The sequence below is a fragment of the Crinia signifera genome, chromosome 6, assembly GCF_055691185.1.
Source record: "Crinia signifera chromosome 6, ASM5569118v1, whole genome shotgun sequence".
Lineage (NCBI taxonomy): Eukaryota > Metazoa > Chordata > Amphibia > Anura > Myobatrachidae > Crinia > Crinia signifera.
The window spans coordinates 196,263,042-196,275,327 of record NC_139222.1 but is presented as its reverse complement, the minus strand read 5'-3'; positions in this window follow the sequence as shown (position 1 = coordinate 196,275,327).

The following is a 12,286-nucleotide window of genomic DNA, read 5'->3' as shown; positions in this document are numbered from 1 at the left end:
AAAGTGACCCCATTTTGCAAACTACACCCCTCAGGGAATTCATCTAGGGGTATAGTGTACATTTCAAACCCCCAGGGGTTTCACCAATTGTGGTACAACTGGGCAGTGAAAATGAAAAATTAATTTTTTTACACAAAAATGCAGTTCTGGCTCAAAATTTTTCATTTTGACAAGGAATGAAGGAGACAAAGCACCCCAAAATCTGTGCCCCAATTTCTCCCGAGTACGGCAATGCCTCACATGTGACCAAAAAATACCATTTGGGTGCATGGCAGGACTCAGAAGGGAAGGAGTGATTTTTGGATTTTGCAGCTCAGATTCTGGTGGAATGTTGGTGGGTGCTATGTCGCATTAGCAAGACCCCCCAAGCACCAATACAGTGGAACCCCCCCACAAGTGACCCCATTTTGCAAACTACACCCCTCAGGGAATTCATCTAGGGGTATAGTGTACATTTCAAACCCCCAGGGGTTTCACCAATTTTGATACAACTGGGCTGTGCAAATGAAAAATTACATTTTTTACACAAAAATGCAGTTCTGGCTCAAAATTTTTCATTTTCACAAGGAATGAAGGAGACAAAGCACCCCAAAATCTGTGCCCCAATTTCTCCCGAGTACGGCAATGCCTCACATGTGACCAAAAAATACCATTTGGGTGCATGGCAGGACTCAGAAGGGAAGGAGTGATTTTTGGATTTTGCAGCTCAGATTCTGGTGGAATGGTGGTGGGTGCTATGTCGCATTAGCAAGACCCCCCAAGCACCAATACAGTGGAACCCCCCCACAAGTGACCCCATTTTGCAAACTACACCCCTCAGGGAATTCATCTAGGGGTATAGTGTACATTTCAAACCCCCAGGGGTTTCACCAATTTTGATACAACTGGGCTGTGCAAATGAAAAATTACATTTTTTACACAAAAATGCAGTTCTGGCTCAAAATTTTTCATTTTCACAAGGAATGAAGGAGACAAAGCACCCCAAAATCTGTGCCCCAATTTCTCCCGAGTACGGCAATGCCTCACATGTGACCAAAAAATACCATTTGGGTGCATGGCAGGACTCAGAAGGGAAGGAGTGATTTTTGGATTTTGCAGCTCAGATTCTGGTGGAATGTTGGTGGGTGCTATGTCGCATTAGCAAGACCCCCCAAGCACCAATACAGTGGAACCCCCCCACAAGTGACCCCATTTTGCAAACTACACCCCTCAGGGAATTCATCTAGGGGTATAGTGTACATTTCAAACCCCCAGGGGTTTCACCAATTTTGATACAACTGGGCTGTGCAAATGAAAAATTAAATTTTTTACACAAAAATGCAGTTCTGGCTCAAAATTTTTCATTTTCACAAGGAATGAAGGAGACAAAGCACCCCAAAATCTGTGCCCCAATTTCTCCCGAGTACGGCAATGCCTCATATGTGACCAAAAAATACCATTTGGGTGCATGGCAGGACTCAGAAGGGAAGGAGTGATTTTTGTATTTTGCAGCTCAGATTCTGGTGGAATTTTGATGGGTGCTATGTCGCATTAGTAAGACCCCCAAAGCACCAATACAGTGGAAGCCCCCCACAAGTGACCCCATTTTGCAAACTACACCCCTCAGGGAATTCATCTAGGGGTATAGTGTACATTTCAAACCCCCAGGGGTTTCACCAATTTTGATACAACTGGGCTGTGCAAATGAAAAATTACATTTTTTTACACAAAAATGCAGTTCTGGCTCAAAATTTTTCATTTTCACAAGGAATGAAGGAGACAAAGCACCCCAAAATCTGTGCCCCAATTTCTCCCGAGTACGGCAATGCCTCACATGTGACCAAAAATACCATTTGGGTGCATGGCAGGACTCAGAAGGGAAGGAGTGATTTTTGTATTTTGCAGCTCAGATTCTGGTGGAATTTTGGTGGGTGCTATGTCGCATTAGCAAGACCCCCAAAGCACCAATACAGTGGAAGCCCCCCACAAGTGACCCCATTTTGCAAACTACACCCCTCAGGGAATTCATCTAGGGGTATAGTGTACATTTCAAACCCCCAGGGGTTTCACCAATTTTGATACAACTGGGCTGTGCAAATGAAAAATTACATTTTTTTACACAAAAATGCAGTTCTGGCTCAAAATTTTTCATTTTTACAAGGAATGAAGGAGACAAAGCACCCCAAAATCTGTGCCCCAATTTCTCCCGAGTACGGCAATGCCTCACATGTGACCAAAAATACCATTTGGGTGCATGGCAGGACTCAGAAGGGAAGGAGTGATTTTTGTATTTTGCAGCTCAGATTCTGGTGGAATTTTGATGGGTGCTATGTCGCATTAGCAAGACCCCCAAAGCACCAATACAGTGGAAGCCCCCCACAAGTGACCCCATTTTGCAAACTACACCCCTCTGGGAATTCATCTAGGGGTATAATGTACATTTCAAACCCCCAGGGGTTTCACCAATTGTGGTATAACTGGGCAGTGAAAATGAAAAATTACATTTTTTTTACACAAAAATGCAGTTCTGGCTCAAAATTTTTCATTTTCACAAGGAATGAAGGAGACAAAGCACCCCAAAATCTGTGCCCCAATTTCTCCCGAGTACGGCAATGCTTCATGTGTGACCAAAAAATGGCAGGACTCAGAAGGGAAGGAGTGATATTTGGATTTTGCAGCACAGATTCTGGTGGAATGTTAGTGGGTGCTATGTCGCATTAGCAAGACCCCCAAAGCACCAATACAGTGGAACCCCCCCACAAGTGACCCCATTGTGCAAACTACACCCCTCAGGGAATTCATCTAGGGGTATTGTGTACATTTCAAACCCCCAGGGGTTTCACCAATTTTGATACAACTGGGCAGTGAAAATGAAAAATTACATTTTTTTACACAAAAATGCAGTTCTGGCTCAAAATTTTTCATTTTCAGAAGGTATGAAGGAGAAAAAGCACCCCAAAATCTGTGCCCCAATTTCTCCCGAGTACGGCAATGCCTCACATGTGACCAAAAAATACCAGTTGGGTGCATGGCAGGACTCAGAAGGGAAGGAGTGATTTTTGGATTTTGCGGCTCAGATTCTGGTGGAATGAATGGTGGGTGCTATGTGGCATTAGCAAGACCCCCGAAGCACGGTGAAATTATGAACCTAATAATCCATTGATGTGTGGTATATTTTAAAACACTCCTTTATACATAGGCCGGGTTTGTCGGGGCAAGTGTCACACTGGAAAATAGTTTGCTTTCTTATTCCCTTTTTATAGCAAACTTTGCACCTTTTTTGTGTCCTGCCCTTTTTTCCAGTGGAGGGGATTTCATCAGGAAAATGCTGCCCTGGTACAATACGGGGGCCAGTACTAGAAGTACTGGGGCCCTCTGCCTGCTGGTTCCCAAATATTAGGCCCTTTATGACTTCCTCTTGAAAGTGCATAAATGTCCCCCTCTGGCTGGTAGAACGGAATAGCACGTAAGCGTTATACAGTGCCATCTGGATGATATACACGGCCAGCTTCTTGTACCAGATTTTTGTTTTCCGCAGGGCACTGTACGGCTTCAGTACCTGATCTGAAAGATCCACTCCGCCCATGTACCTATTGTAATCCAGGATACAATTAGGTTTTGAGGTGTGGGTACTGGTACCTCGTACAGGGACGGAGGTGGTACTGTCTCCGTGAATTGTTGTCAGTATAAGGACATCCCTCTTGTCCTTATATTTGACCAACAACATATTTTCGGTGCATATTCCCCTGCTTTCACCCCTTCTCATTACTTGGGCAATGTGCGTTTTTGGGAGGCCTCTTTGGTTCTTGCGCACAGTACCGCAAGCTGCTGTACCTCTTGAACCAAGGGCCTTAAACAGGGGGATGCTGGTGTAAAAGTTATCCACATAGAGGTGATAACCTTTATCCAGGAAGGGGTGCACTAAATCCCAGACAATTTTTCCACTAACACCTACGAGGGAGGGGGGGCATTCTGGCGGTTCAATTCTTGAATCCTTCCCTTCATATACCCTAAACCTGTGAGTGTACCCTGAGGTGCTTTCACACAGCTTATACATTTTTATGCCATACCTTGCCCTCTTACTGGGAAGGTACTGGCGGAATTTAACCCTTCCTTTAAAATGTATAAGGGACTCGTCTATGCAAATGAATTTATCTGGGATGTACATCTCTTCAAATTTGGCACTGAAGTGATCAATGACCGGCCTGACTTTGAATAGCCGGTCAAAGGTGGGATCATCTCTGGGTGGGCACTGTGCATTATCGGTGTAATGCAAAAATTTAAGGATTAACTCAAAACGAGTCCGGGTCATGGCCATACGGTAAAGTGGGGTGCTGTACAGAACATCTGTACTCCAATATTGCCTAATTTCTGGCTTTTTTACTATGCCCATATGAAACACCAGACCCCAAAACGTCATCATCTCTACTGCATCTACAGGGGTCCACCTAGCAAATGATGACGTGGGGTTTTGAGCAATAAACTGCTGGGCATATAAATTAGTTTGGTCCACCATTAAATTTATAAAATCATCAGAGAAAAATAATTTGAAAAAGTCAATTTCTCTGAGACCTGTGGAATCAAATTGGATTCCTGGGATGGCCAAAAACTCAGGAACCTGGGGCTCAAAATTGTCTGGTGGTGGGGTCCATACGAGATCAATTATTTGGGGGGGGGGGTCTCAGCTGCTCTACGGGGGCGTCTTTGAGGGGGTCCCTCATCACTAGAGGAGGAAGAGGAGCTTAAGATGAATCCTTCAAATTCCCCGCTTGCCTCACTGGCTGTGTCAGAGTCAGAGGCAAGCATGGCATATGCCTCCTCCGCTGAATACATTCTTCTGGATGACTGGGATGACATTTGGGATGACATTTGGGATGACATTTGGGATGCCATTTTTATTTTTGTGTTTCTGGTAGTGAAATGTTTCAACACGTGTATAGTGTAGGGGGGGGTACAAACTTTATTTCAATGTAGTATGTAGTGTGTATGTAGTGCAGAAAAAAAAAAAAAAGGTCCTGCGCCAAAAATTGAGCACAGATGTTGGTCAGTAACGTCCGTCACTGAACAGCGCTCAAAGGCAACAGGAATTTGATCAAAAAAAAAAAAAAAAAAAGATCAACCCTGTGCCGAAAAAGCTGATCAGTGATGTACGTCACTGATCAGCGCACAGTGGCCACAGGACACCCACAAAATCACAGTGTGTGTAAAAAAAAAATTAAAAAAAGACCCCACAGCACCCTCAAAAAAAAAAAAAGGTGATCACTGATGCGACACTGATTACCAGTGAGGGGCAGCAGGTGCACAACCTTTGGTGCAACTGGCAGCAACTGACAGGTATACTGTATATAAAAAAAAACCCCTGCACCCCAAAAAGTTGCTGATCAGCACAGATATACTGATCAGCACAAAAAGGGGGGGTAGCAGACACAAAATATAGCACTCTCTATCACTCTCTGTCACTATCTCTCTCTATCTATCTCTCTCTATCTATCTCTCTATCTCTCACTATCTATCACTCTATGACACTGCAGCAGCAGCACTGACAGTAATATATATAAAAAAAAACCCTGCAGCCCCAAAAAGGGGGGGTAGCAGACACAAAATATAGCACTCTCTATCACTATCTCTCTATCTCTCACTATCTCTCACTATCTATCACTCTATGACACTGCAGCAGCAGCACTGACAGTTATATATATAAAAAAAAACCCTGCAGCCCCAAAAAGGGGGGGTAGCAGACACAAAATATAGCACTCTCTATCACTATCTCTCTATCTCTCACTATCTATCACTCTATGACACTGCAGCAGCAGCACTGACAGTTATATATATAAAAAAAAACCCTGCAGCCCCAAAAAGGGGGGGTAGCAGACACAAAATATAGCACTCTCTGTCACTATCTCTCTATCTCTCTCTATCTCTCTCTATCTCTCTATCACACTGCAGCAGCAGCAGGAAGTCACAAGAAGTCAGATCCAGGAAGCATCCAGCACGCTACAAGCAGTGATCAGGTGATCAGGTAAGGTATTTGCAAGGATCAGGTAAGTATTTGCAAGGATCAGGTCAGTATCACGGCAGATAGGCACGGTGACCGCTCTGCACGCAATTCCAGACCAGAATGGCGTCTGCAGCGCAGTCACCGTTAGTTTAAATGTCGCGCCTTGGCTGTGATTGGTCCGTGGGTCCCACGGACCAATCACAGCCTTGGGGGCAGGTGGGGTGAGGTGTCGTCGTCACCGATGACCCCCTCATGCCCCCTGACGCCCGGCGGTGATTGACACCTGTGTTACCGAGCGTCTGATTCGCTGGTAACACAGGAAAACGCTGTGAATGGCTGTTCACACTGAACAGCCAATCACAGCGATCGCCGACGGGGGGGCGGCATCGCAGCCCCCCCTGGGCATGCAGGGACATGTCTGCTGTCAGGGACAGCAGACATCGTCCCTCTGTCACTGCGTCTCTAGACGCAGTGACACTTTAAAGTCATGACGTACATTTATGCCATGTGTCGGGAAGTACATCCCGACCATGACGTAAATGTACGTCAAATGTCGGGAAGGGGTTAAATCTCACCCAATATATCATTAATGTGTGACATAACATAAATAAGGGACATTATCATGTGAAGTAATGTGAATAAGGTTACATTACTCTGTGTTGTAATTTTGTCACTATTTTGTGGTCATACCCAGAAAGGCTGCACTCTTTTCTTGGGGCACGTGCTTTGTCCATGTTAAAAATGTAGGGTCTTGCCGGCATAGGGCACCAAAATATCTAGTTACGACATTTTGGATGAGGGTTGCTATGGGTGAGGGGTGGTGGATTTTGCTGGTAGCTGCTGTGACATGGATGCTGTGCTAGGAGTGGGGTGCTGGGGCAGAGATGGAACTTGCGGCGGCAGTGGGGGGAACCAGTCAAAATCTTTCCTAGGGAACCAAATTTAGTAGGACTGGCTCTGAGCACAATACAATTTGCTATTGCTAGTTAAATAGATAAATACAGTGTTGTGGTGCACTCAGAAAAGGTAAATCTAACATTTAAACTTGTATTCATTTAAGCAAAATCCCAATAAAATACAATAGTAGTGCTCAATGAAAGGAAAACTGGTTTAAAAGAGATTCATTTGCTGTGCGTCACTGATGTCAGAATATATTTTTTGTTGATGTCAGAACAATGTGTTTGAAGGTGCAGTTCAAATGGTATGAAGTAGCTGATCCACAAAATGTACATGTTCATGTTATTATTTGGTTATCGTTTATTTTTAGTCTAAAAAAAGGTGTATTCAAACATGAAAAACGGGAAAGTTTTTCATGTCTGAACAAAATTTTTTTCAAATCCTTTGAGTGTCATCATTTCTTCAGTATATATATATATATATATATATATATATATATATATATATATATATATATATATATATATATATTCCCCCCAGTTTCATGAATTCAGACTTAATAATAATACTCTACTGAGGATGTAATTTGTGTTTTTTGCTCTATTTAGTTTATTTCAGTCAGGAAACAAATAGGAGAGGTTTGATTTTAATAATTCATAACTTCCCTGTAGAGATTGTGAGGGTGGATTTTATTGGTATATAGATTTATAGGCTGATTGTGCAGGGTGCATAGTGAACAGAAGATTATAAGTCAAAGTACATTTTTATTATTATTATCATCATCATCAATCATCATCATCATCATCATCATTATTATTATTAATAACGGTTGCAAAGCCATACAAACAATAGAGTTGGAACAAAGGGGGTTATTCAGACCATAGCAGGCAGAATTCGTTCCCCTGGCCGATGTTTTGGGTTTGCACATGTGCAAATATGCACAAATATTCGCATGTGCAAACTCCCAGAACAAGCGCCTTCAACGAGTCTCACACACACCGAGGCGTTCGCTTCAGGTGGGACGGGCAGCGTGGACATTTGGCGTGGCAGCGTTTACCTGCTCACTTGGCTGTGAATACACGCAGCCTAGCAAACATGTCTGAATTTCCCCCAAAGACCAGAAGAAGACACTTCTCATAGCTACTAGCAGACTGGAATGTGTGGTATGTGTCTACCTGGAGTCCCCCGTTATCAGAGCTTTCCAGTTCCCCAATTATTGAACCACTGCTATTTGGACACAGAACAAAGACTAACGTAATTGATTTGGATTTTTTTTTAGCTAATCTAATATACTTCCTTAAAATATAATGTGGCACCCTGGGGTGGTGAGGGCATAGTGGGTACAGATCGTAAAGCTTGGAAATACCTTGCCCAGCTTCTCATCTGAGACACTCTGCCACACCCCAGCAGAAAGGTAAAGACAGTACCTAGAACAGACACAAAATAGAAGGATTTAAAGGGTACAATATGTAACAAAAGGTTTATATTTATTCTGAAACCAGTACAGTATGACTGTAAGGTCAGTGCTGCTTAACTATTCAAGACTAGGAATACTTTAAATACATTCCAAATGATCATATTAATAAAATAAATGTATAGACTTTAATCTCCCAAACATTCTAAGAATATTGGCATATATTATCATTTATTAACAGTGAAGCCCACAGCACACACTAAAGGTGCCCTGCATTAGTGCCACTTGGCCAATTCTGACGCATTAGGTCAAGAAATTGCGTAAAAAAGTGTCAAATAGTTAGTGTTTTACTCACAAATCCTATTCAATGTACGGTCCCATGCACATCGGATTGGAGTCGGAGATCACTATGGCTCCCACAAAGATTTATCGGCTCCAGTAACCATGACTGGGATTGCATATGATACATTGTATGCAAAAGGACACCATATGGTGTATCGCAGGGGTGGCTAAACCTGTCCTCAAGATCTACCAACAGTTCATGTTTTCCAGGCAACCTGTGGATCTATAGTAGGATGCAGCATGTTTTAAAATGTGACAGTTAGTAATGATTACAGCTGTGCACCAGCTAGGTAACCTGGAAAATTTGGACCGTTGGTAGATCTCGAGGACCGGTTTGGCCACCCCTGGTGTATCGTATGCGATCCTGCCACCCAGGAAGCTGCTGAGGAGTTCAAGGGCAATCGCATGTGACTTCATGCCTCCGATAGGTTGCACTACTCTATGGGGGCCTTAACTCCAGGGGTTTAACTGTGCGTGGGGGGTAGCTTCCTTTTCTATCATGACGTATATGATGTCATACTGTCATCCCTGCTGAAGGGAAGCAGAGCCACTAAGAGGAGCAAGGTTTGTGCATGCTGATGACAAGGTGAGAGGTGGTTGGGGGATACAGAGAAGAGAGGATGCTGTTTGAGGGACAGAGACAGATCTATCTTAAAGGGTCACTTACTGTGGACATTTTGCTGTAGGCATTATGAGTATAAGCAGCTGTTATGGTATATTAGATCTACAATGTCTAGATCCACAGTCATATAGTCAACCAATATTGGTTGACAGTGAAAAGGTCGACAGGGTCAAATGGTCGACAGGATCAAAATGTTCACATTCAACAAGTCAACATGGAAAGGGTCGACATGAGTTTTTCATGCTTTTTTGGTGTCTATGTCGACATAGGTCAGCATGGACACGTCTAAGTGTACTGCGTCCTCGGCACATTTCAGCTCAAAATTTTGTAACAAAAAACTCATGTCGACCTTTTGACCCTGTCAACATTTTGTCTGTCGACCTTTTCAACCTGTCTACCTTTTGACTGTCGACAAATAGTGGTCAATCTTATGACTGTCGACCTAGAGTCAATCTATCATGAGTCCGGATACCATAAGCAGCAATACTACTGTGGGCATTATGTGTAAGTGACACAACTATGTGGTATAGATGTATAAGGAGTACTACTGTGTAGTATAACTTGAATAAGGGGCACAACTGTATGTCATAATGTAAATAAAAGGCACTACTATGTGTTGTAATAAGAATCAGGGGCACTACATACGGACCACTGTGAATATGATTGTACTACTCTGTAGTGTAATTTGAATGGAGGGTGCTATTGTAAACCCCTTCCTTGTGAGACTACTGTCCCTTTATGCAAGGTGGGGCACAAACTTTGTAGTTTGCAAGGGGTGCTGACAACCCTGCACTGGCCAGGCTCTGCCTAAATGGGAGGAGGCGGTTCGGTGGCAAGGGAAAAAAGTTCCACCACCTCATCAGGACCACTTTAAGACAGTAAAGTCATTAGTTAACACTCTAAAGAAGTGCAACATGCAACAACAGTAAACAAGGTACTTGCAAGGTAAAAGGGCTACAGCTTGGTTTTTTTTATCAACAAAGGTGTTGACTGGTTAGTGCACAATGAGGCCTTTGTACATTGGCTAGAAAAGAAATACAACCCTTCTGTCACAACAAAAGGGTTTCTTACAGTAGTTAATTAGTTTTATAAGATTTCTGTGTCTCACAAGTCAGTTACAAAAATACGTTGTACCTTAACTTTGTCATCATATCTTGCAGGAATAAAACAGTGTAATCGCTTGCGGGAATATTTTTTTTAAAAACCCAGGGTTTTCGTATTCAGTTGTGGGACAGAAAATGGGTGCAGTGATTTCAACAGAAAGACAGAGTAATTCCTTTAGTACATAGCGAGAAATGAGATGTACAGAAATTTTCTTTGCCTTTTGTGTTTTTACCCCTTTTCTCCAATTAGTACATAGGGGCAGATGTAAAGTGGAGGGTGATAAAGAGAGATAAAGAACCAGCCAATCATCATTGATTGAAAATTATCATTTTATAGGCTGTTTTGAGAAATTACTAGGAACCGATTGGCCGGTCCGTTAACATTGTTTATCATCCTCCACTTTATCTCTCATTCTGGGCCAGATGTATCAAGCTTCAAAAGTGATAAAATGGAAAGTGATAAACAGCCAACCAATCAGCTCCTGCCTGACATTTTTCAAACACAGTCTGTGACATGACAGGTATGAGCTGATTGGCTGGCTGTTTATCACTCTCCATTTTATCACTTTTGAAGCTTGATACATCTGGCCCTAAGGCTTAATACTTTTTGCCCATAGACCCCCAAGAAGCCCAACTGCCAGCCCAGTTCAGTTGTGACGTGGCTTGTGAGGAAAACCAGCTGCACAGAGGTGGCTGCCAGAAGTCACCAGCAGATGAGATGATCGTCTCCCCTGACAGATTCTGAAGCAACCTGAGCTAACAAAGGGAGTTTTGTGTTACGGTACATATTTATGGCCCCTGTATAATGTACAGAATTTTTTAAAAGAGCCATTATTAACATAGGATGGGGGAAATTCAATAAGATGGGAGTTCGATTTCACATGGGATGTTGCTATGGGCAACCAATCAGATTCTATCCATTATCTTCTAGAAGGTGCTAAATAAATAAGTAGATTGATTGGTTGCATAGCAACATCCCACGTGAAATAGAACTGCAGTCTTAGTAAACTCCCCTGATGTGTCATAAAAACCATGCTTTTTATAAGCAAAGCTAAAAAAATTCTTTGCATCACAGAACGGACTAGATTGGTTCAATTTTAGGGATATTTTTGTCACATTTTGGGTCTAAGACGACATTATAGGCTTCAGGATTCCATGACCAGACATACGTTTTGAGAGCATCTTAGAGCGATCAGATTTGGAGAGTGTTCTGATATCACAAATCATCTCCTCTTTGGATCCAGGACTGTTCTAATTGGGGTAAATGGAAGGCTATAGAGGATAAATATTGCAATCCCATTAGCTTGCCACTCATCGCAGCAAAAAGAAAAAAAAATAAGTGATTTCATTGCTTAACTCTCAGAAATGGATGTGGATTTGGAAGTAAGTCATTTGGAAGAAAACAATATGTTTCAAGTAGTTCACATCTATTATTCTATCTATGTGCATTCAGACCACTAACATTTAAAGCTAATGGATCTGATGCAGAGTTGGCCGCAATAGGAGCTTAGGCTGTTAGCCGTTAAGCTAGGGGGTAGGGTGACACAATGTGTTCCTCTAGAAAACAAAATAAAAACCCTTACCAGCAGTAGGCTTTGACGTTGTGCAGGGGAACTGCAGTAAGGTGTTCCCTTCCCTTGCCATAAGGTCCACTAGCCTGTCCAGCATGGGGCTGTAATCCCTTGTGCAATCATGCTCAAACACACAATATAACATGCCTTTCCCCCATCTAGTAAAATTCAGCCCACTGTAGGCAGCACAGTTTATCAAATCTTTAAACATTTCTGGATTTCGAAGGTCAGGGCCCTATTTTTTAGTTCCTCCATGTAATTGAATGAAACAGCCCACCCCAGCTGTCATATTATGCCTGTGGGGTTATTGTCGGGATAGCATTGTTCTCACCAGTAGTAACCCATTGCTTGCATAAGTTA